Source organism: Acinonyx jubatus, chromosome A2 (genome assembly GCF_027475565.1).
Source record: "Acinonyx jubatus isolate Ajub_Pintada_27869175 chromosome A2, VMU_Ajub_asm_v1.0, whole genome shotgun sequence".
NCBI lineage: Eukaryota > Metazoa > Chordata > Mammalia > Carnivora > Felidae > Acinonyx > Acinonyx jubatus.
The window spans coordinates 138,652,993-138,672,850 of record NC_069383.1 but is presented as its reverse complement, the minus strand read 5'-3'; the positions used below and the strand labels follow the sequence as shown (position 1 = coordinate 138,672,850).

At 42.2% G+C, this 19,858-nt stretch overlaps 1 protein-coding gene and 1 long non-coding RNA gene across 15 annotated transcripts in view; one reads left to right on the top strand and one right to left on the bottom strand.

The window, feature by feature from the left end:
- The window catches only part of FHIT (fragile histidine triad diadenosine triphosphatase), a 1,399,071-nt gene that overhangs the window by 46,633 nt on the left and 1,332,580 nt on the right, over positions 1-19,858 (bottom strand). The window lies entirely within an intron of this gene.
- Positions 1-19,858, top strand: part of LOC113593582 (uncharacterized) — a 328,454-nt gene that overhangs the window by 305,165 nt on the left and 3,431 nt on the right. The gene's annotated exons all lie outside the window — the stretch shown is intronic.

The following is a 19,858-nucleotide window of genomic DNA, read 5'->3' as shown; positions in this document are numbered from 1 at the left end:
TAAGACAGTAAAACCACCCAATTCCTCCCAGGAATCTGCAAACTAGAAGCTGTCACCTCCATGTACTGTAGATACAGGCTCTGAGCAGTGAAATAATTAGCTCAAGGTCAACCAGCAAATCACTGGTAATGCCTACATGGAAGAACAGAGTAAAGGGCTGTCTTAGAGACAGTGAGGCCGAGTCTTCAGGAGAACTGCCTTTCTCCTAGACCAGTAATGTTGAGGTATCTAGGTACAAGGTTACACTTAAAACATGGGCTACTTGCTACTGGGAATTTTCACAAATTACATCAGAGTTCCTCTAGAACAGGAGTTCTTACCATTGAGAAACTGATCAAAGCTGTGAGTTCTTCCCCTAGAAAAATGCATGCACACAAACACATAACCTGTACATACAACTTCCCTGGGGGGATCATGGGCCCCAGCTTTAAACCCACAAAGGATACTTATGCCTCCAAGGACCCCAGGAATGTCATGATGTTACAAAAACATGGAGTGTGCCACTGCACACCTTGATCAGGAAAATTCCTCTCCTCAATCCCTGGTGTGTATTTCTGTAATACGTCTATCTCCACCACTGCTGGAGAGCTCTACTGTGCTTCAGTCACCTTTAGTCACCTTGCACATCCATGCCTCCTGACCCAGTAAGGATAAAGTAAATGTTAGGTGAATTATTAGATGGCTTCAACTTGAGGTGTAGCACTTTCTTCTTTCTCACTTTCTTCACTTCTACTATTAATGTAAATTATGTCATAGCCAGCCCTGCTTTTTCTGAAGGGTTTTGGAAGGACCATATGCAATAATGCAAGTGAAGGCAATTTCTGATAGTAACAGTGAACACTGGTTGTGCTCAGACACTGTTTTATGCCCTTTATGCATATTCATTAATCCTCACAACTGCCCTAGGAGGATAGCACTAATATCTCCATTTAACACAGGAGCAAGATAAGTCCAGAGAGGTCTGGGAACTGGCACAAGTAGGCACAGGGCTGGGATGTAAACACAGGCAGCTGGTGTCTGCACCAGTCCTCTTGACCACTGTCTACTGTCTCTCTAGACTAGGCAATGCCATACAGATGTCTGAAACTGTTATGACAAGAAGGCAAGTTGGCCCTCTATGAACACAGCAGAGCTTGGGTGGAAGAGGATTTTGGGAGGCTCTCCAGTAAGACCACCAGAAGAGCTCAGTATTCTGACCACAACCAGTTAGCATCTCAAGCCCATTAACAGACCTGAGCTCCGTTGGTAGAGCCAGCCTGATCTGTGAGGTAGCTCTTCTTTGTGAGCATAGCACCTGCCCTTTCCTTTTATGCTTTCCCAGCACCTGGAACACTGATTTCAGCTCTGGGTGGAGTCGAGGCAGGCACCAGTGAAGAGAGACAGCAGCCTCATGGGGGACACGAGTTGGAAACCATGGAGTGGAGAGCCAAGGTTCCTTCTAAAATCTGTTAGATTCACAGGTACTTACTGTATGGACCCCTCTTAACATACCTGTAGGCCATTTAGCCTGTGATTCACCTGCCTGTGACCATTAAGCACATGCCACACCATGCAATACACTTTCTTTCCTGATTCAAGCAAAAGACTTCCCTCCTCTGATCTTTAGTTGGAGAGTTCCCACCTGTAAAGATTTCAAGGAGTCCATGCCCAGATGTACCTTGGATGGAATTCCAAATATTCTGTAAGAGGCCCCATCTTTACTGCCAAGCATAGCTGATATTTAGGCTAGGGACAGAGCAGTGGCCAAGCTCCAGGCTTATCCTCTCAGAACTCACAACCCTGGTGGGCCACACGGAAAATAATCTGGCACCTGCAGAAAGCATGGAAAGTGCTGTGGTGAGGAAAATATGGGCAACAGTGGGAGCACTGAAGGGGGATCTATTCTTGTCTGGGGGAAGACTGCATGCAGAGGCCTCCAAAGGCTGTATATCTCCCTGCCTTTACATTATAACAAAAACCCAAGATACCATACTGACATCAATGTTCAATGCTAAATGCCTGCATGTTTTAGTGCACTTTATCTAAAATATCTAGAGCATGAGTAGAGCATCTTCTCCCACTGTTCTTCTCATTCTTGTTCATTCTCTGGGTTTCAGTTTGAATGCAAAGACCTTTAAAGAGTTTTTAGAGCCTACCCTACATCACCTGCTCCCTCGGGTCCATTATAGTGTATTTGCTTCAGATGGTGTCTGTCTGCATCCTTCCTACCCTGAGTATGGACTGAAGACTATCATCTGGGGGCTTCTTATAAATACAGAATCTTAGGCTCTAGCCTGGGTGAGTTTAAGCACTTTACAGCTGCCTTGTCCAGTTCAGCATCCACTAGCTCCATGTGTCTACCGGCCACTTGAAACATGGCTAGTATGGGCTCACATCTACTATACGTGTAACATACACACCAGTTTTGGAAGATTTAGTACAAAAAAGAACGTGAAATACCTCAATAATTATTTTATACTGGCTACCTGTTGAAATAATATTTTGTATATTTCAGGTTAAATTAAAATACATTAAAATTTTATCTTTTTTTGGGTGGACACCTAGGTGGCTCATTTGGTTAAGCATCAGAGTTTGGCTCAGGTCATGATCTCATGGTCAGTGAGAGCCCCACATTAGGCTCTGTGTCATCACTTCAGAGCCTGGAGCCTGCTTCAGATTGTGTCTGCCTCTCTCTCTGCCCCTCCCCTACTTGTGCTCTGTGTCTCTCACTCTCAAAAATAAATAAACTTAAAAAAATAATTTTACATTTTATCTTTTTTTTAAACATGGCTACTCTAAGGTTTAACAGTACCCATGCAGCTGACATTGTATTTATATTGTACAGGACTGCTTAAAATCTCAGAACCTGGTTGAGGATAATGATCAGGAACCAATGTCAGTAAACTATAGCCAACTGGTTGAATGGGGCCCAGTGCCACTGTGGTAAATGCACTGTTATTGGAATATAGCCATTCTTACTCCTCACATATTGTCTGTGACAACTTTTGTGCTCCAAGGGCAGAATTAGGTAGGTGCAACAAAAACTGAATGGCTTACAGAGTCTAAAATATTTACTACCTGGCCCTTTACAGGAAAAGTTTGCCAACCCTAGTCAAGAGCATGGATTCCAGAGGTAGAGGGTCTGGCTCAAAATCATGTCACTACCGCCAGTCAGTACAAGAGGTTGGGCAAGATACTTCACATCTGTGCCTCAATATCTGTATCTGAAAACAAGGATAGGGATAGCTATGTTATAGAGCAGCTTTAAAGGTTAAATCAGTTGATGTATATGAAATTCTATAAAGCCTTGCACCTAATAGGTTCTCAAGAAACATTAACCACCATTGCTATCATTGCTAGCAATGATCACAGGCCATAATTACACATTTTTGCTTTACCTTTTTTCTTATCTGTCGCCCCACCAGATTAAAAAATCCCAGGGAAGGGGTGCCTGGGTGGCTCAGATAGTTGAGCATCCAACTTTGGCTCAGGTCATGATCTCACAGTTCCTGGGTTTGAGCCCCACATCGGGCTCTGTGCTGACAGCTCAGATTCTGCTGCTTCAGATTCTATATGTCCCTTTTTCTGTCCCTCCCCTTCTCCAGCATTTTCTCTCTCTCTCTCTCTCTCTCTCTCTCTCTCTCTCTCTCTTTTTCAAAAATAAACATTAAAAAATTTAAAAAAAAACTAGGGGAGCAGGGACATTTTCTGTCTTGATTCAGCTATTTCACTGAGCTCAGTTTCTGGTGAATAGTAGAAAGTCAGTAAATATTTGTTGAATGAAAGAGGTACAGAGGGAAAGTAATTTGCCTAAGGCTTCCTGACCAGTAAATGGTCAGGACTTGAACCTGGTTCTTCCTGCTCCCTAAACTCTTAACCTCCCCTGCTACCCCAAGTGTGGTCTCTAGACCAGCAGTGTCAGTGTCACCTAGAAACTTGCTAGAAATGCAGATTCTTAAACTCCATCCCAGACCTATTGAATCAAAATTATTTTCACAAGATCCAAGAGATTTATGGGCATGTGTTAGTTTGGGAAGTGCCACTCTGGGCTATAATTCCCAGTTACGACTCTCTGCTATTCACTCAACAAGTAGTTAATGTAGTATCAGTCTTTCCATGGAGCGCTCCGTTTTGACGGCCTTATACCAAAGCTGATGATTGGTATTCATCCCACTAAAGGCCTGGGGTGTTTAGGTTCTAAGGGAAATGTCACTGTGCTATGTCAGAAAGTGCCCTTTCTCCTGCCAGGTTCAAACCACCGCAATGTGGGATGACCTCTCTGCACAGAAGTCTGCTTAACATTCCATACCAGCCTCTAATGACCAGGCCACAGGCTCCAGAGGATGCAAGGGGTATGAAAATCTACTCCTAAATAATTTCCCTCTGGGCACCTACCTCTGTGAATTGGTTCTCCCCTACATTTTACACACCAGTGGCCGCACCACCAAAATATACAATCCATTCCCATGCTTAATAATTCAGGCACCTTCCTTTTTGAGACTACAAATGAAAGCAAATCATCTCCTACTCGTATTAAAAAAAAATTTAAATTCTCCCCAATGCTGACTCTGGTTTTCTTACTAACCGTCCAGCCCCAAGACTGTATGATCTTCACCTAACTATTTTCTTAGAAATGGTCCATTATGTGGCACTTCAGAGGATGAGGGTGTTTAAAATTAGCACAAAATCTTACAATGGATTCCCATTTGTCACAGCAAGAAGTTTCAAATCATGGCCATCAGATGAACATTTTAAATTAGAAAAAGACTGATTAGCATAATTCTTAAGGGTCTGAACTCTAAACCCACAGATGGCTTCTGAGGAGGACTGACGAGGCAGAAAGGGGATTAGGATAAATCTAATTAGTTAGGGGTGTTCCTGTTTCTGGCGTCAAGTGGTGATGGATGGACAGATGGATCTAATGAAGCCCCATTAAAGTCTTTTTGATTCCCACTTACAGTGAGAGAACACATTACTCCATTAATGGCTCTGGGAGCTAACACAGCCCAAGTTTGGTGCTGTGACCTCAAAAATGAATTTGAATTGCCTGTCCAGCTCTTTGCACATATCCGCAGGATATAAATGAGCCTGAAAACTCTGTGCCTGCTGAGGCGCCATCCCTGCCTATGCCCCCACTCCCTCTGCCTCACTCCCAGCTCAGGGACTGAGGCTTCCTCTTGGCTGGCTTCTCAAGGCACTCAGGCTGGAGTCCCACAGCTTTTCTGTTTCTCCTGTTCTACAACTTGGACGTGTCCTAGGGAATGTGCTGTGGTCTGCATAAGTTCCTGATGCTACATGCTGACACAGACTATTGTTTTTCTCTTCATTGGGGGTGATGGCTATGCATTATCGCCATCATGTGCTGATTAGGAATGCGATGGAAGGGCCAAAGACAGGGTACATTTCTTGAGAGGCTCCTGACTTAGTCACAGAGATATGAGAGAAGAACAATATAGGACATTTCACACGCTAGGTGCAAAATAAGGGTATGACTGGCTCTGACAGCCAAAGAACAAGGTAGACAGAATGGTGTCTATCATGGAAAAGTCGCGGAAAGAGGTGGGACTCCATGGGATTTAAAGAAAGGCGCATCTCTCCCCTAGATGACCACAACCACTTCCTACTCTTGTTTCTACTCTTGAGACTGTAGAGTCCAGCATCACTGAACAGTAAGTCAGATCATGTGATCCTCTCCAGTAATAATTGGAGCAGACACTTACTGAGCATTTACTGTATGCTCAGCACTGATGGAAGCACATTTCATACATTATTTTATTTAATCTTCACAAGAGCCCTGTGCAGTAGAGTGTAGTACCATCCTCTATATTACAGATGATAGAACTGTAGCACAAAAAGGTTACCTGGCCCAGGAAGCAGCAGAAATGGTAGACAATTGCAGGCATCCTTTCTCTAGAGCTCAGATTCTTAAGCCCTATAACTGACAATCTTGGGCCCCTGTCATCCCATCACACATGGAATAAAATCCAAACTCCCTTCTATCCCCATCTTGCTCTAATCTCTCCCACACTCACCATTCTCCAGCTACATTCTCCAATTGTGGTCCACATCAGGCCCTTTGCACTGGGAGTGCCCTTTGTCTGCAAAGTTTTTCTACTCTCTCATACCCAACCTGGAAGTATCTGCCTGACCTTGATACTCAACAATTTACTTTACTCCCCTAACCACTCACATGATCCCATTTAAGGCCATGGCTCTAAACACCATATCCATGGCTCCCAAATTTGTTTCTGTCCTGGAACTCTCTAATGAGCTCCAACCCTGTGTATTCAACAAGTTCCCTGATGAGTGCTCTTACATATGCAGCAACAACCTCATTTTTCTGATAGCCAAAAGAAAACACCTGACTAGTACCTTCCCCATCCTATGTCAGTTTTCCTATAAATATTGCTAATCATCCATCTGGTTACTCAAGATAAATAACAGGAGTTAGTTCTTAGTCTCTGAGCCCTCATAGTCAACTCCATCAACACAATTGACCTGCTGTATTTCATCAACAAAAAAGACATGCTGCCAAATGGCCCACTTCTCTTCACCTCCACTGTACCATGATCTATTACAAAACACTGTGATAACCTCCCAATCGATTTCCTTGTTTGCACCTGTGCCTTCTTCCAGCTCAGCCAAAGGGATCCTTGTACAACTTAGATCATGCCATTTCCTTTTATAATAATACCCTACAACTCTAATCTCATACCAGGTCTACATGACTTCTAGGCCACCACCTGCCTTTGTAACCACAGTTCCTTCTGCCTGTTCACCAATGCTCCAGGCACCCTGGCCTTCTTTACATTTTCTGAGCATGCCAAGCTTATCTTAGACTTAAGGCTTTCTCCATCCCTATTTATTCTGCATTGAAAATTCTCTGTCCCTAGGTTTCCCGAGACTTGCCTCTCACCTTTTAGTTATCAAGGGAAATGTTCTCTCTTTGGTAAATCTTCTCTGATACCTCTATCAAAATTCATTTGCTCCAGCACAAATACTGTTATCATATTACCTTGTTTCCTCTCGCTATCTGAGATGATGAATGTTTGTGCGTTTACTTGTTTTTGTCTGTCTTTCCCACGAGAGTAATCTCTTTGAAGATTTGGGTATGATCTGGCTTCTTGTTCATACTGTATCTCCCAGAGCCCAGAACTGTAAGGGGCATTAAGAGCATTAGTTTAGGGGCACCTAGGTAGCTCAGTTGGTTGAGCATCTGACTCTTGATTTTGGCTTAGGTCATGATCCCAGGGTTGTGGGACTGAGCCTCACATTGGGCTCCGCACTGAGTGTAGAGCCCGCTTAATATTGCCTCTCTCTTCCTCTACCCCTCTCCTACTCTCCCCTCTCTCTCTAAATTTTTTTCTTAAAAAGATAGTTTGTTTAATAAAAAACACCATTTGATTATAAGCTGACAAAATGCAAATAGAGGAAGTAAGATTGAAGGCAGATGATGATACTGAGATTCCTATCCTATAGTCAGTGGGGATGGGGAGTGGATAAAGAATAAAAGTGAAGGGAACTTCTAGAGAGTGGAAGGAAATCTAATGCCTTTCCTGTGTTGAGTGTTACCCATGAGACCCTGGGGCTATACAGGTAAACAAACTGCCATGATCTCTGCCCTCACAGAGTGTGTGTTGTAGCATGTTGTTTAACCCCTTCGTCCCTATTTTAGGATAGGGCAGGGATAAGTACTCTATTTTTTATAGAAAGGGCCAGAGAGTGAATATTTTAGGCTCTGCAGGCCTACCATTTGTGTTGCAAATACTCAACACTGCTGTTGTAGTGCAAAAGCACTACAGACAACACAAAATCATGGCTATGTTCAAATAAAACTTTATTTACAAAAGCAAGCAGTGGGTTTGATTAGCATGTGGGCTATAATTTGACAAACTCTTATAATTTGACAGGCTCTTCTTTTGTATGAATTTCTTTAGACCTATCATATAGAAAAGTAGGCTTTAGAATAATCAGGGTCTTGTATAGAAACATCTAGATTTATTTATCTATTTATTTTTCAATATATGAAATTTATTGTCAAATTGGTTTCCATACAACACCCAGTGCTCATCCCAAAAGGTGCCCTCCTCAATACCCATCACCCACCCTCCCCTCCCTCCCACCCCCCATCAACCCACAGTTTGTTCTCAGTTTTTAAGAGTCTCTTATGCTTTGGCTCTCTCCCACTCTAACCTCTTTTTTTTTTCCTTCCCCTCCCCCATGGGTTTCTGTTAAGTTTCTCAGGATCCACATAAGAGTGAAAACATATGATATCTGTCTTTCTCTGTATGGCTTATTTCATTTAGCATCACACTCTCCAGTTCCATCCACGTTGCTACAAAGGGCCATATTTCATTCTTTTTCATTGCCACGTATTACTCCATTTTGTATATAAACCACAATTTCTTTATCCATTCATTAGTTGAAACATCTAGATTTATTATTAACCTTAAATCCCCTCTAAAGCTCTTAGAAGACACTGAGTAGACTTGAGCTGTGGACCTGAAGTTCCCATTATTCTTTTGTTTCAGTCCACTAATCAACCAGCTTTTGTAAGAAACCTCACAATTATATGGAGTTGAATGTACTTCACCTGATGAAGAATAACTGAAAATGGCTAAGGAGATGGTGGAATTGCCATTATTGGTAAAGGATAGGATTTCCAGCATGACACCACTGTTAGATAGGAAGAGGATGCAGACTAGTAATTAGTTATCCTGACTGCAGGTTAAGCTAATAACTTGGCGTCACTATGACATCAGTCAGAGAGGAAAGCTGTGTCCAAGTTTGTAGGCCTTCGTGAAGCATTTTTCATTTAGCTGTTGGCTCATTAGCTTGGACATAAGAAAGGATTTCTAGAAAGAAGATGGCATCATTGTGTGCCATTCTTGCTCTGGGGTGCTTTTGGAAACAACAGCTGTGATCAGAAATTAAATATTGTTAAGGGAAGAGCGGTAGTTGTTCTGGACAAATACCAAGAGCCAGGCTCCAGGAAGCTGGAGACAACAGAATCAAACCTTCAGGTATGTATGCCATTTCTGGGCTGTCTCCAAAGGTTGCCTTTGTGGCGGCTGTCCACCTGGTTTCCAGGGAGTCTTCAATTAGGATACTGAGCTGAGCTGATTCAAACCTGTGACCTGCACTGGCTCCATTACCATTAACACACAGAAGTCTTTTGTTATAGGAGGAAGGCACAGAGGGTATGGATGGCTTCACTTCAGGAAAACATACTTGTTTCAGAACGCCAGTTTCTTCTGTACAGAAATCAACTAGATTGCCCCAATAACATTAACATTAACACGGAACAACAAAAAGCCTACATATCCTGAACTGGGCGTACTGAGTTAATCTTGCTTCCATACCAAGAAATCCTTAAGGCAGCGTGCTTCACCCATGAGGGCCATCTCCCTAATTCCTTTTCCTCTACCTCTGTTTCACCTGGACCTGGACTGCACAACAGAGCCTGTGACCCTAAACACAGCCAGCACAAAACACATCTGTTCAGAGGCTCACTGTGCTCCCAGCACTCAGCACTGTTTAAATAATATGTGAGGAATCTACAAATAGTAGGGAAACTCCCTTATCATCACAGTGCAAGGACTATGAAATGCATGGTCCCAGGGAAACATAGGAATAAAACTGATTGTCATGGAAATACCCTTAGGCAGCAGGCAGGCTGCGCTGTGACTTTCACTTACCATGTCACTGAAGGTCCTCAGCATTCCTGCAGAGTTTGTATTTTTGACCAATATTTCACAGACACTCTTACCACCTCCAATGGAAATACCATTACTCACACAAATCTTATGGTGGGAATTCATCAAGATATACTATCTATGAAGTCTCTGGCCAGTCTAGGATATGATATCTAAGTGTTTAATAGATCCCATCTATATGGATTATTATTGCTTGTCCTGTTACAGATAAAGAAATAGAGGCTGAGTGGGTTACAGTGATCAATCCAAGCTACAAAACGTGTCACCATTGGGATGTGGACCCAATGTATCTGGTTCTTTCTCTATTTACAGGAAGGAATAAGGAAAGTACACTGGTCCATCTTCCTTTGTTCTTTGCCTTCTTAGCTTTAGCCTGGAAGTTCCAGAGCTACCTCAAGATTGCTTAAAATTCTACTCTGAGTACTTTATAGAGTATCAAAAGATAGATTATATTTTTAAATTTTCTATGCTATGTCTCTATGATACAATATAAAGATAATTCTTTGTATAACAGAATATGGATCTCTTCCTCTAAAAAGTCCTTACTACACTGAATGGATGTCCTGATGTTAGTTAAGCCAATTTCCACTTCCCAGGTAAAGACACTTAGGATCTTCAAGGCATTTGGTGGCTCCCATTCTCTGGGTGGTGAGAAGAGCCTGACCGAGATGGTATGTAACATCACCCCTTTCATGGGTCACAAACACACAGCACAAGGTTTTCAAAATGTATGAGCATCCTTGGAAAATAAAAGCATTTCTAGGCATATGATTAACAAGCCAGAAAGGCCATGGCACTTGACAGAAAGGATGAGGAATTTCAGAAAGATAAGTCAAGATGCATTTATGACCTGAATGCATCCCTCAGCTTGCTTGGCTGTGCTACTTGGTTCATAAACCAGGGATTAAGTCAATTTTCATTTCAACTTTTTCTTTCACCTTTAAGCAACCCCTAAGGTTTCCAGAGAATTTTGTTTGACCTTTAGCTAAAGTTCAACCTCTACCAAGTTACCAATTTTGGATGGTCCCTAGGTGATCACTTAAGACAGATTTCACTATAATTCAAGGAAAGGATAATCCCTGGCCCAAGAGTAAACAAAGGAAGTACTCCCAGTGGTCTCAGGGATGGCAAAAGTTATGGCTTTAATCCTGCTAATGAATTTTAGTGGTATTCTCACTGTGCAATATTGATCAGTGAAGTCAGCCTGGATGCATTTGCTGGACAGTGAACCCAGGATATTTACCTCCATCTGCTCCTAAATGAGGATTCTCTGTGTGCTCCCTTGTAAGGGAAACTCAAGAAAAAAAAAATGCAGTCCATGGGAGAAGGTCCTTTGGGAGTTGCCATTTACTTCCACAGTTAGGATGGGAATGTTGAACCCATCAATGGACTTTGGTGCCCAAACCAAGTAGGATATCTTTGCTATAGCTTATAAGCACCTAAGCTCCAAATATGCATTTATCTAACACCTAGCTTCGAGAGACCTCCCAGCAACACTCACAGAGGAAATGTGGAGGGGAGCAAGGGAGAAAAATCAGGCTTTTCCAATTTATAGTGAAGAATAGGACTCTGAAGTTGTCTACTTCTTACACATCCTAACTTTGTCTACTAGATCTGCCTGATTCTTAAAGAAGTATATAAAAGTCTTTCAATATGCCTATATATTTATTCAGAGGGGCTTTTCCCTAAAAATATTTGCTTATGTAGTCAACTACTGGATTGTTGTGTGCACATGATGAAGACAGAGTTGCTCCTGTCCACAGAAGTGAAACAGAGCCTCCAGTTTGCATGAAAGCCCATCCATTCTTATTCACAGACTCTACATTCATTGAATAAAGAGAAATTCAATGTCCATCTCATTCATGAATTAGAACTGAATGTCTGCATATACTATTTCTCTAACTTTCCAAATACGATAAGAACATATCAGCCCCTCTTAGTATCCCAGTGGACTGGAAGCATGTTCACTATAGAGGAAGATCTCATAGCTTTCTGCAGATAGTTCAATACCATGATGCCTCAGATTCAGCTTTCTGCATTCTTTCTTATTGATTGGCATACCTCAGGCTATTAGGTTTATTAACTAAATGATAATTTGGGGTGTGTCGGTGAGTATACAAGGAGATAAATGTTTCACAAATAGACTCAAAGCTTGCTGGCAGGAGACATGCAGTGATTTACAAAGTATTTATCTTTCTGGCATTCCCCCCCGCCCCCAGGAAAAAGTCATTATTGCTACCATCTTCTGAAAACAGAGATGTTTGTTTCCTGGGCAGGCTTGGAGACTAGCCAAAGCAGTGGGAAGATTCCTGGAATTTCAATATACCTGCTGGGGTGCTCGGCTGAATGAGCTCCTCCCGTGGATACACCTGATCTGCCTGGATACTCACCCCACAGCCTCTCCTGTCCTCACGGGAGCACTCCAGCAGCCCTACGTGTCTGAGAGAGCAGGGCTTGCTTTTGGCTGCTGTCTTCCAACTGGCTGCCCAGCCTTGGGTCTGATCCCAATACTGTTAAACTCAGAGGAAGCAGTGCTTCCTCACCCTCAACCTCCCTCTCTCCCCTAGTGCACACACCTGTAATGGCACACAGTCTATTCAATGCAAATAATAGTGTTCTGATAGAAGCAGTTGCCCCTCTATAGCCTTCTTTCTCTGCCATCATGCAACACTTTTTGGTGTTGCCATTGTCCTGCCAGGGGTCGTCAAACTCAGGCACTATTGGCATTATTGGTCAGTTAATGCTCAGTTGTGGGGGGTCGTTTTGTGCATTGTAAGATGTTCACCAGCATCCTTAGTCTCCACCTGCTTGATGTGACTAACACACCCCTCCCCACCACTTGTGACATCCACAAATGTCTCTGTACATTGCCAAATTTCCCCTGGGCATAAAATTACCATGGTTAAAACTGATGCCGTGCCACAAGTGGGAGATAATGTGAGAAACTGAGAACTTCCCAGACCCCATGAGGAACCCAGAGGCACTACATCATTATCAACTCTCAGGCCTAGTTTGCAGACCTCACTGCAGAGGGATCTCAAAGAACAATGAGACCCATAGCAGGATGTAGGAAGGAGGCCTGGGGAGGGCAATAGGGATGAGTTGAGAGATTATGGATTCTTGGCCAAAAGCTGGTAGACCAGGTGGACTGACCTGGCTTTTTCTAAAGGTCTAGAGCCACATCATTTAGAAAACATTTTGAGTATCTGCTATGTTCACTTAATCAAGAAGTTTTATAGGTTTCTTTTCCTTCTCTCCCTCCCCACATTCACTTTTCTAGTTTTTGCCACTGTCTTCTTACCTCTGGGTTCTTCCAAAGCCTCCCTGCATACCCTTTCTTCCAGCTTGCTCTTCACGGTCCATCCCTGGCCCCCACCCTCTGCAGGTGAGGGGTCTTTCTGAAATGCAAGTCAGACCATGCCAACCAGCCATCTTGCTTCCCTGGTTTTCCAACCTTTCAGGATGAAATCCAAACTCCTTAACAAGGCCTGCAAAGCCACTCATTTCATTATCTCTTTCCCTGCATTGCATGCAACTTCATGTTCTCACTCCCCTGGACTGCTTGTGGGACATGTTCCTTTGGAGGTACACAGGTGGTTTTAGGTCACACAGAGTCATGACCTTAAAGCATGCAGAATCTCACAGTGATTGTTTAGTTTCAACATCCCTTTCTCCTTGTGCTCTTTCCAGGATCGTGCTGAGTTTGATGCTCCTTTGTCCTTCACACCTGCTCTAAGGCTTGATGATCTCCCATTTTTTTGTACCAGAAGAGAACAGGCCTCAGGCTCAAACAGCAGCATCCCGATGAAAGTTAATAACACCGTTTTATTTTTCATTATGTTTACTTTTGTAGTTGCCTTCTATTTATAGCACGTTCTACCACTCTTCTGTTACAAGAATGATACAGCCATTTCTTTTTCCATGAATGTTTTCAGGTAGAAAAAGGAAGTTGATTTGAAGCAACATAAATCACAGTAAAAGTGGTTCCTATACATGGCAGAAACTGTGATTACTGGCTGATATTTGGGAAACAAGGAGGTATTTGAATTTGTACCATGCTCTTTCATATCCCAGTTTCACCTGTCCCTCAGACAGGCTAAGAACTGGAGGCAGGCAGGGACAGGAGGAACTGGGTTGTTCCTTGTAATCATTCATGTGTCCTTTGGAATTTGATGTAAATGTCGCCCCACCAAAATCTGAGTCAATGCCTCACCCATGTGCTTCCCTAGGACCCTGGACACCCCTCATAGGCTCCGACATGGCACCTGTAAGTTCTGGGCTTATGTCTGTCATCTTCACTGTGGTTTCCAGTGTCTGGTAAAGGCTTGGCAGAGACAAGATGCCAAATAAATATGTCTTGATTGGATGGATGAAATGGAAAGAAGCACACAATCCTTTTCAAGCCAGCCCCGGGTCTCACCAAGAGAAAGGCAGAATGACGTGACCAGATAATCCATGTCAGTGAGGATATGAACCCACCTCCCTGGGTGACAGACACAAAAGACCAGATGATGTAAATTACTCGGGGTGCAACTTCCATCTCCCTCTCCATTGTGAGCATGAGAATTTGTAGGTTGCCCCAGCTGGGTCTAGTGCCCAAGCGGGAAACATAGCAAAGAACATACAGAAACCAACAGAACATAAGCTTGCTTGTCCCTAGTCTGTCTTTCTACTGGAGCTTTACCTTTACAAATTTGTAGCACTTGAAGGTATGTTTCCCCAGCCACTTCTGGATTGTAACAATTCCTTTTTTTCCTACTGACAAAATCTGATACTTAGCCTGGAGCACTTTCTTGCCAAGGAGAGAACTGTGGCAGACTTGTGACGCATGATAAAATACTACCGTAATGTGGAATAATGCTTTGAAATGTTGCCAGGGTGAGTGTGTATGCAGAATGATTGAAATCGCCTGCAAATACAAATGGTAGCTCTGTGGCTCATCTGTAACCTCAAAGTAGGAAAACTGAGATATTCTTTTCCCTCCTTTGCAATTTGCCAGCCTCTTGTTGGAAACTATGGAGATTATGCCACTGAAAGTAACTGCCATGTTTACTCCACGCACAATTTTTACTAACTAATACGATATCCCTGTATACTCATTGGTCTTCTGAGGGTCCCCTGATATTCTAAGCTGTTCTGTAGTTGTTGTTGTGAATGTCTCATTGAAGTAATCATGTATCCAAACCCAAAAAGTTTTATAGGAGGATGTGGAGGTCATTTGTGCAGTGCAGAAAATGACATCTACTTTGTCCGCCTTAGAAATAAAGGCTTCATAACCAAATGGGATTCAGTCCCCACTACACTTGCCCCAGTCCCCACATAATGGTGAATTCAGTGGAAATGATCAGTAGGTTGAGCTACATAATTAGAAGAGCCACAACTGTGGGTGTTTGCTATAGGTCAGGCATTTTGCCTTCTTTTAGGTAAACTGCATAACATCCAATATAATTAATAGAATTAGCTTCATTTTGCTGTTGAGAAAAATGAGGTTCACAAAGGATAATTTGCTCAAGCTCTCACAGACAATAAGTGTCTCAGCCAGGATGGAGCCCTAGGTCTGTGTGATTCCAAAGCTTGAATTTTTTCTATGATGAACAATGTTGAACTAAAGCCAGAACACTGCCTTCTATGTGTTGAGGTCAAACCTTTACTATCTGTGGGCTTTGGACATTACTAGCTGGTTGTCAGGTACCCATAACTAGCTGAATACACAAATCAATGGGAGGTTACTCATGAAGAGCTAGTAGCCTAATGAGAAATTTCTCATGCGCAAAAGCTGACCAAGAGGTAGAAGGAAATTCAAGCCCATTTCAGAGGCATCTGCCTCTTTATAAAAAGTGAAACCCCATTTTCTTTTGCTACAAAGGGACAATAAGAAAATCCATTCACTATATCTTGATTACTTCACTTGTTCTAAGACAGTTACTATGGATTAGGTACTTCCTACAAGCCATAAACCACATGCAGCACTGCATGAAGGATAACATAATCCTTGCAACCCAGTGATAGAGGCACTATTATTAGCCCCACTAGACAAGTGTGGGAACCGAGGGTCAGAGATTATGTATCTTGCCAGAGTCGGTCAGCTCAGCTGGGATACAAACCCAGATTCTCTCATGGCCAATAGAAGTCATATACATAAGAGTGGGGCATTTTGCCTTGATGGAACCATTTTGATAGCTATCCCGATGGGTGTCAGTCAATTCCCTGGGGCTTCCTGGAAATGCAGGCACTGTGTCCATGGCTAAAAGCACTCCCCTCCCCACCTTACCCTTGCTCTGGGTTCCAGCCCACTGCCTTCTTTCAGGTCTTGAAATTGTTCCTTGGTACCCCAGAGCCCATGCACATGGTGCTCGCTAGCTGGGAACACACTTCTTCCCCCTCCTTGTGTTGTTGTCTGCTCTCCCACCTTCAGATCTCAGCTCCAGGGCCACCTGTTCAGAGGAGCCTTGCCTGCACCTGTGACTTAGTAGCCTCCTTCATTATAGATGAGCACTTTCCTTCAGAGCACTTCTCTGAGTTGGACCCTATTTGTTCAGATGGATCAGTGCCTGGGGCTCCATCTAGACTCATGCTTGTGTTCACAGCATTCAGCCCTGGGCCTGGCTCAGAGGAGCCTCTCACAACCTATTGGTGGAAGAATAGGCACTCTGACCTACTAACCATGTCTGCTTCCCCATGTCAATGAGGTTCAAGCAAGGGAGGATGGCAAGCCAACTGACAGTGGGGTTGCGAGGCTAGATCTCCTCTCTGTTCAAGTAATGTCTCAGAATCATGTGCTTTGCTGAGTTAATTTTTACATTTCTTCCCCCATCTCCAAACAGCAAGTAATCTTGCAGATCAATGCCTGGGACCAAAGAGACTTATGGAATGTTAAGATTATGCACATAAACGTACCAACTATGACAGCCACACTGAGAAGAATAGTAATATTGTACCAAGCGATAGTTTATCAACCTTTGCCACTTATGAAATTCACAGCCAATTTAATTAAAAATATAACAGCTCTGAAAGCTGCTAAAATGACTATGACAACAATCAATCATTTTGTAATAGTGTTGAAGATCCATTAGGGACGTTGCACTGGATGCCAACTTTTTTTAAGCCCAGATAGTAGGGGCATTTCATTCTGCACAATTAATGTCACTGCATTAAAATATTGACTATCTATAAAGAAGAAAATACCAAACATCTTTATAACCCACATTTTTTTATAGGCAAAACTTGCTTAGAAAGGTGCTTTGAATTTATTTGTTATAAGCTACACATTTCACATTCAGAAAATTAAAATGGTTTCTACTGACTAACTCATTTCATCATTTACTTGATTTAATGAAAACCGCTATGCATTTTTCTCTTTCTGTTGCTAAGATTAATGCTTTCTGTTCATTAGCAATCAAATATTGCAGGAAGGTTTACATCTTATTCTCACTTAACTCACTGCCTTTTATTTCAAAAAATTCTAATAGAATTTAAATGGTATCTTTTAAATCATTTGGGAATTTTTCTCCTAGTAACTCACTTTGTCTTGTGGAAGACACATTGCTAGCTTTGACACTGAGACATTTATCCCCAACTTCCTTTTCAAGTCTCTCTTTCTTGGGGGGAGGGATGGTGGGGGAAGGAGGAAGTATATATATACATACATATATATATATATATACACACACATACGCATATGTATACGTATATATACATACATATACATATACATATACATGTATGTATATATACACATACATATACATATACATGTATGTATATATATATACATACATATACATATATATGTGTGTATACACACACACACACACACACACACATATAGGACAGGGAGTCGAGACTTCAGAAAAAATTATGAACCTAGCTTCCAGGGCTCCTAATTCATTAATGCATCAGCAACGTTGTAGTATCCCTTGAAATTCTGATTAGAAGGGCTCTTTGATTTATTAGTGGGCCTTTATGAGCTACCTTGGAGAATGAACCCATTAAAAATGTTAACCATAAGCAATCTGGCTTTCATTTAATCAAGAATCGAAGCCACCGGGTACAAGAGAATCCAGGCAAACATGGCACACTTCTGCCATCCCTCATAGAGAGGCTCCCGTTGCAAATGCCATTTCATTACAGCTGTGTCATCTGCACATGTGGCCTCATATCTGCTCTCCATTTCGATTTTCAGGTGTGTACAAATGGGCAGGTAAATTCCACTTGAAATACCTACAAGGGCAGATTCTACAATGGACTCTTTTTTACGATCAGGATGGTTACAAAAGAGTATAATCAATTTCAATTAGTAAATAATAGAGTCAGTAGTTTAAGAGCACCATGCCAAGTTTTCCATTCCTATCAGGACAAAAAAAAAATGTTTGTTGACCCCCAAAATGCTTGACAGGAGGAAATAACAAAAGGTAGATGATGGTGTTTATACTGAATGTAGATACAATGGTTTAAGGACTTTGGGTATAAAAATATAAGCATTCAATTGGGAACACTAAGAGGGTAAGGACAAAGGAATCTTTTGGGTAGTAAGAAAATGATGTATTTTAAGGTGATACTCAATAAGCCATCTAAGTACAGGAGCAGACGTGTCCCTAAGTTTTACTATTTCAACGTGTTTTCTGATTTTCTTGTGTGCATGCATACATACGTGTGTGTAAACGAATTTATCTGCCTTCCTCACTGTGTTATGTGCTATTGATTGGTTATGGGAGAGGGACGTAAGAATCTTCTTTTCCATGTTATGGTTCCGGAAACTGAAATGCAAGGCACAGGTATACTTTGACACTAGCATAGTGATCTTTCCTTCTTAAGCACTCCTAAGGATAGCTGTTTTATCATTTGTGCAATTATTAAGGGCTTGTCACCGTTCTAGACTGTAATATACATGAGAAGCACAGCAGCTTCTGTCTTGTCCATTACTGCAGCTCCAGCACTAACTTGGCTGGTAGATGCTTTGTGAACTTCTTTTGAATGAATGAATGATTTTCCCAGGTCACTTACTATTGGAGCATTAGCCAAAGCAGGAATAAATTACAGTTCACTCTCCGGTTCTATTTGTGACTTTCTATTTACCCTGTGACTCTGTTCAAATACAAACCCCTCTGGGACGCAATTCTGAGCTTTCTCCCTACTTTTCTGGGCTCCATTAATGCTTTACACCCATCCCTCTGTGTTTTGTATACACAGCTTTCCTTCTGCAATCTTCTGTGTATGGCACCCCTTTCCCTTGTAAGAAACTATTGTATTCTTTGTGCTTGGGATGGAATTGTTTCTACATGGCCTCACACATGGACTCAGGATCTAGATCTGGTTGCTCAGAGCACCCTATCCCTCTGGCCATGGTTCCTGGTTCAGCAATGGGTATGTAACTCAAGTTGGACCAGAGTTTTCTGTGCAAAATTTTAATAAGCATTGCTGGGAAAAACAATCGTTCCACTATAACCTAATAGGATGCAATCCTAATTAATCTAATCTAATGTGAACTGCTGGTGTTCACATTACCTTCCTTGGGAAGAAGCTGTGTGAAAGAAGTAGAGAGACACGAAGTGACATTGCTTATGCTTCCAAATCCAGCCATGCCTGAATCAACTCTACCATTAGAATTTCAGTTACATGAACAAATAAATCCTTCCTCCTTCCTTGAAAGAATTTTGATTACTGGCCATGGCTTCTTGAGAGCATGGGCTAACTCCCTTCTATATCCCCTGCCCTTAGTAAAAGCTTGTTGAATGATAAACCAGCCTACTTCTTAGGGCAAGGACATCCCCAGGTGTTTGGGGAGTAAGACTATCAATAAAAGCTAAGGGGCTTTGTATCTTTTGGATCAAACTCTCATAAGAGAAGGAAGAGATAATACAGACACTCTGGATGTGGAGGTGTCAATGTCAATTGTAAGAGAAAGAGTAAGGTGCTCTGCCAGATAAAGAGGATCTTACAGCGGCTTACAATAAGACAGTAGGGGCCCATGCCACTACACAATGGATTTCACATTTTGGCATTCCTACAGTGACTAGGTCTCAATCATTATGCCAGCATTTCTGTGGCAAATGGAATTAGCAATCCCACATGCTTTGGAAATGTTAAATTGTTAATAAGCCCCTTAGAGCTTTGCTTCTTCTTTGAACTCCATGACTGGTTTTGGGCCATAGACAAGTATACTA